Genomic DNA, 6854 nt, shown 5'->3' on the forward strand with positions numbered 1-6854 from the left:
TATCCTTCCCGAAGGAGGTTTCGGAAGCACTTACACATATGAACAACCGTTTAGGTGCATATGGAAGATTAGAAGTGATTATAACCTTCTTGGAAATGGCAGAAGTCTGCCAGGGAAACACGGGTTCTGAGGCTATACCGTGGACTTTACACATATGGGATCAACTTAGGTGTCTACAAATGGAACCCAGCCCTCTACCGGTTCTCATGGATTCATTGAGTGAGGGCATAGCGCAAGACGTTCCGCCACGTCTGGCTGCCGAGGGGATGGAGGATCTCGGCAAGGTCTACAGTACGGACTCTCTGGAGCGGTTTTAGCAAGCCGACACTAAACCGGGGCCTCTCAGTGCCTCTACTCGTTTGAGGTGAGAACACAGGAGGATACTGGCTCCACATGAAGGCTATAGAATCTAGCAAACGTGTTGGGGGTCGCCCAGCTCGCAGCTCTACAAATATCTGTCAGTGAGGCGCCACGAGCCAGCGCCCAGGAGGCTGCAACACTTCTATTTGAGTGAGCTCGCAACCTGAACAGGCAGGGTACACCCTGTGCCTGATAAGCCAGGGTGATGGCATCCACTATCCAGTGGGCCATCCTCTGCTTAGAGACCCGACACTAAACCGGGGCCTCTAAGTGCTTCTACCCGTTTGAGGTAAGAACACAGGAGGATACCGGATCCACACGAAGGCTATAGAATCTAGCGAACGTATTGGGGTTCGCCCAGCCCGCAGCTCTACAAATATCTGTCAGCGAGGCGCAACGAGCCAGCGCCCAGGAGGATGCAACACTTCTAGTAGAGTGAGATCACAACCCGAGCGGGCAGGGCACACCCTGTGCCTGATAAGCCAGGGTGATGGCATCCACAATCCAGTGGGCCATCCTCTGCTTAGAGACGGCATTCCCCTTCTGCCGACCTCTGTAACAGACAAAGAGCTGATCTGAGGTTGATCTGACTTCCCTACCACGGGGTCGTGACTTTAAGGGTGAAGGGAGACAGCCTTCGTTTCAACCCTTGTTGCAAAAAGGTCAGCACGACTCTGATCGGGCATCTACAGGGGTCCTCTCAGTGAGAAAAACACCACTCGACGAACAGGTTCCACTTCAAGGCATAAGCGCTCGTAGACGGTGCTCTTGCCGAAGTGATGGTGTCCACTACCTCTTGGGGTAGGTCACCTAGAACCTCCGCGTCCCATCCAGGGACCAGACATGACGTTTCCAGAGGTCTGGACGTGGGTGCCACAGGGTGCCTCGTCTCTGAGTCAGTAAATCCTTCCTCAGAGGAATCTGTCAGGGAGGAGCTGTCGCGAGGAGCATTAGTTCGGGGAACCAGGCCCGAGTGGGCCAATACGGCGCCACAAGCAGGACCTGCTCCTCGTCCTCCCTGACCTTGCACATGGTCTGTGCGAGAAGGCTCACAGAGACACAGGGGCATTAAGGAACCGAACTTTGTCGGCGTCCCTCATATCAACCAGACACAGCCAGAGATGGCACACCACTCGACGAACAGGTTCCACTTCAAGGCATAAGCGCTCGTAGACGGTGCTCTTGCCGAAGTGATGGTGTCCACTACCTCTTGGGGTAGGTCACCTAGAACCTCCGCGTCCCATCCAGGGACCAGATGTGAAGTTTCCAGAGGTCTGGTGGCAGCCCAGTGTGACTTGGACCCGGTGAGTGCCGCGTTGCCACGCCCACCTCGGGACTCGGCCATGGAGTCAGTGTTGAAGTGGTCTCATTTGAAGCAGCCTCAGTGGCGTGACTGTGTTCCCTGTGTTCACACAACTGATCATAAAACTGAGCTAGTATAAGCCAGTCCTCGAGGCAGTTGAGTATGTGAATGTCCTGCCCTCTCAGGGGAACAAGGGCTGCCTCTGCAACTTTCGTAAGACACGGGGCAACAGGGACAGCCTGAAGACCAGGACCTTGTACTGATATGCTCGTCCTTTGAATGCGAACCGCAGCAATGGTCTGTGGTGCGGAAGGATCGATACATAGAAGTACGCATCCTTCAGGTCAATTGCTGCAAACCAATCTCGGGGACGGATGCACCCGAAGATGCGTTTCTGCGTCTTGAACAGTAACTGGTGAAGAACCCGGTTCAAGATACGCAGGTCCAAGATGTGACGTCGAGAGTGACCGACTGAAAGGGAACTAAGCATGAGTTATCTATTTCATTTGTCCATTAGTACTGTTGATAAATTGAGGAATATTTGTGTTGGGTAAAAAGTGAGTTAACAAATCAGCAACTACCTCAACATGTAAATGCAGTATTGAGCACGTCTGGATGAGACACGGTGCAGAGTGACTGATGAAGGAATGCTGCCATCAAAGGCTTTGAGTGAGTATACCACTGAAATAAATTACAATTTAAGATTTAAAAGATGTTTTAATTTATTTTAATTGTTGTAATTTCAAACAGAGCTATTACAGCACTTTTCTGATTCTTGATTTTTGTGCATTTGCAGCAGTGCTTTTGTGGTGGGGCCCGAGACACAAACAAAATCACAGTTACATTTATGCAAAGCAACTTACAGTGCTCTTATTATAGGGACCCCCAATCCCCTGGAGTAAAAAGCCTTGCTCAAGGACACACTGGTGGTGACGAACCAGTTCAGTGGTTTTGCCCACTACACCACAGAAGTAATAAAGCTATAACAAAAAATTAACATGTAATTGTAAACATATTAAATTAAATTTGGAAAGAAATGTAATGCTGACAACATGAGATGTAAAATGTTTTACTCTGTTTAATTGTGTTTCAGGTAGTCATGCTCATGGAGAGCAGCACACAGACTGCAGACACAGCAGCAGTCAGATTGTCCTGCACATGTTCTCCTGCTGTTGCCTCATGATTGTGTGGTTCAGGGCTGTCATCATGGTCTTCCTCATCCTCTCTGTGCAGTCAGGCAACGACAGCCTCAATGTCCGTTTCCCATCCATGATCAGATTCAGTCTGACTGCAGCAATGATAGTCAGGTGAAGGTGGACACAGTGGTCAGCTGCTTCATCAGAATAAAGCTGCAGAATTGGCACAGCTGTGTTGAGATGGCAGTAGGACGTGGCTTCACCACCTGTAAATACATAAGTTTGAATAAAGCTTTGTTTCATGTGTTGTTGACTTGTATTTATTTATTGTGATGCTTACTGTTATTTATTCTTTTACTCATTTATTCATGTTTCCTGTTTTTGTCAGTAAATATAATTTAATTGTTTCATTAACTTATGCATTAATTCATTACTTGACTGAAAATTGAGATGTATTCACCTTGGCTGCATTTGTCTAGTGTGTAGTCATGCATAGCTATGGCATATGACAAAACAAATTTTTGTTTTATTATCATTATTATTGTTCGTAAGTGTTGGGGTGAGCTAGCAATGCATTCTTGGGTAATCTTACTTTTTAAGTAGTAATACTTACATTTTTTTTGTATAATATCAGCTGTCTTCTCCAAAGGCGAGATCTTCGTGCAGCTGCCCGACATTTTCTTTGTGCAGACATTGCAAGCGCTGAGGAAAACCGTACTAGGTAGGGTTGTGGAGTTACTGATGCTATGAGGTGTTTGTGCACCTGTCACTCTTATCTTCTTTTTATTATTATTACTGCAGAACTTTTAATTGCTTACAAGCTCAGGGAAAGATGGCTGTATCTTTAACAATGAACAATCATAATGACAGAAAACATAAATATAATGGGTTTACTTACATCAAAGTATAAGATTACACAGAAAAAACGGCACAATGACAAGGTTAAATATCCTTGAATAGCCGACCTCATACGTCATCTAGCCGGAGCTGCTGCTTCCATGTACAACAGTGAGCGCAAGCTACATTAAAAGTGATTATTACGTTTTAAATATGGTTATATTTCTTACAAAAACGCATCGATTCGCTACAGGAGGTCTTTGTTCACCCCCCCGGAGCCGTGTGAGACACTTATTTTATGGATGGGTGCTTTTTATTTAATTGCTTTTGGACTGATGCATGCAACACCCGCTGAGTGCCATTAAACAGCTTGAAAGATCAAAGACAATTTTTAATATAACTCCGACTGGATTTGTCTGAAAGAAGAAAATCATATACACCTAGGATGACGTGAGGGTGAGCAGGGCTGGACTGGGACAAAAAATCGGCCCAGGCAGTTTTTGGTCCAGGCGGCCCACCACCATTTATATATATATATACATATATATGAATATATGATAGGCCTATACACTACCAGTCAACGGTTTTTGAACAGTAAGATTTTTAATGCTTTTTAAAGATGTCTCCTCTGCTCACCAAGCCTGCATTTATTTGATCAAAAATACAGCAAAAGCAGTAATATTGTGGATATTTTTACTACTGCTTTCTATATGAATACGTTTTAAACTAATTTATTCCTGTGATCTTTCAGCATCATTACTGCAGTCTTCAGTGTCACATGATCTTCAGAAATCATTCTAATATGTGATCACAGAAATAAATAATTAATTAATAATAAAGAATAAAAAAAATAAAAAAGAAATGACATTTTAATATATATTTAAATAGAAAGCAGTTGTTTTAAATAGTAAAAAAAAAAATCACAATATTACTGATTGTTAAATATTAATTTTGCTGTATTTTAGATAAAATAAATTAAATAGAAAGCAGTTGTTTTAAATAGTAAAAAAAAAATTCACAATATTACTGCTTTTGCTGTATTTTGGATCAAATAAATGCAGGTTTGGTGAGAAAAGACTTCTTTAAAAAACATAAAAAAAATATTACTGTTCAAAAACTTTTCACTGGTAGTGTATGTATGTATGTATCACACTCATATCACATCTAGTTGTTTTGGATAAAAATAAAACGTCAGGTCCGACAATATCGTGTCTTTCTGCATTTAAATCTAGCTTTATTCGCATTGGCCCATGGAAACCTCTATGAACACACTTGACTTGACTTGGCCAAAAAAGTGCGGGGGACGAATTTACATTTTATTAAAAAGTGTTTACATATTCTACACTCAGGATAGGTAATATGTCTGCCTCCGTTGCGAGTCCCTATCAAGCACTTTACCGATTCAACTACTCTCCTCTCCTCCTCCTGCCTGGCTCTTTGGCCAGCATCACTCACCGCAGAGCAAGTATATAGGCGGAGCAAAATACTTCATCGCTCCGTCTATAGCGCATTGTAATTGGATGTTTACGCTGTCAACACAGGAGACAAACCAATGGGCCACTGGCTGCTCGCTGTCCCTGCGTGATGGTCCTTGGCAAAAAAATATTTTAAAATTCTGTCGGCCCCTTAAGTGCGTCGGCCCACCGGGAAAATGCCGGTATACCCAATTACCAATCCAGCCCTGAGGGTGAGTAATTTATGGGCTAATTTTCATTTTTAGGTGAACTAACCCTTTAAGTTTGATATATTTACGGTAGGAAATTTACAAAATATCTTCATGGAACATGATCTTTACTTAATATCCTAATGATTTTTTGCATAAAAGAAAAATGGATAATTTTGACCCATACAATGTATTGTTGGCTATTGCTACAAATATACCCCAGCGGCTTAAGACTGCTTTTGTGCTCCAGGGTCATATATTTTTTTCCTTTTTACTTATTTTGACACTGGTGTTTATAATCTTACATGAAAAAAAAAATGTTCTCGCTCCTGGAAAAATGTACAACATTTTTACTAACGCCTTAAAAGTGTAAATGTTTTGTTTTGTTTTGTATCGTGTGTGATCACATAATTAATTTATATTCATTTCATTTGAAAGAAGAGAATAAGACTTGGATGATTGAATTAAAATTGTTTACTTATTTTGATATTGGTGTCTGGGTCAAGGGGGCAATCCCCTTGGGGCAAGGGGTCAAAGGTCGTCATCAATCAAAAATCTTGATGTTTAATCCAGCATATTTACTACTAATCAGTGTATGAATCTCAACAATGGTGACATGCTTCAAGCCGCAATGCATTCTGGGAGCCACTGATGATTTTTGCATGATGCCCCCAGAATGTACTGCAGCATGAAGCATATCACTGTTATTGAGATTCATACGCTGATTCTTGAGGTTTATGTTTGTCTCGATGAAAAGTTTTTAAACAATTTTGTTTTATTATTCAGATTTTCTGATTAAAATGCTGCTCAATCTCATGCTGTAGAATTCCAAAATTGTTGTGAACGTAAAATTAAAGCCAGAGAATAGACTCTGGACGAAATCAGACCGCTATATGATAAAATTGTCTTTATCATCAACAAACATGCTTGATTATAGTATCTATTGCTGTTCTTGCCATAACAAAGAGTTACAGCAGTCAGAAAAGAGCTAACATTAAAGACAACAGTCAAACTGCTCAGCTAAAGCAAATACTGACCACCATAATGGTGACATCAAATCAAACTATTAAATCTCTGTTAATCTCAATAAGAAGTAGCCTGACATCAAACAAATGTTCAGATTTTTGTTTTCACTTTCAACTAAAATTTGCCATCTGAGTAATGTTGGAGTCCACATCCAATAAAATGTCTAGCTGGGGTGACCACCGTATGACCACATGGTGAGAGCGCTATGAGGTTACACTTGTAGATCACTGTGACCTCACATTGTGAACATATGCTGAGATCACTGTGAGACAAACGGTACGTTCCAAACGTGATATATCGCCCTCCGAAGGGCACTTCGGAGTGAAAACAATCATGGCCGCCATATTGAAGGGTCGTTCCAAACCAAAGTGCTCAAAACTGGCCACTTCAAAGGGTCCTTCGGAATGAAGGATTTCGAAGGGTACAACTAATGGGACACTTCGGGCTCCCATCATCCTTTGCGCAGATTCTTTCCATGATGACGGCGCCTCCGTGTGGGCACGTGATGATGACGCAGAAGGGCACTTCA

Source organism: Sinocyclocheilus anshuiensis, unplaced genomic scaffold (assembly GCF_001515605.1).
Source record: "Sinocyclocheilus anshuiensis isolate Anshui unplaced genomic scaffold, SAMN03320099.WGS_v1.1 scaffold1040, whole genome shotgun sequence".
NCBI classification, from domain to species: Eukaryota; Metazoa; Chordata; class Actinopteri; order Cypriniformes; family Cyprinidae; genus Sinocyclocheilus; species Sinocyclocheilus anshuiensis.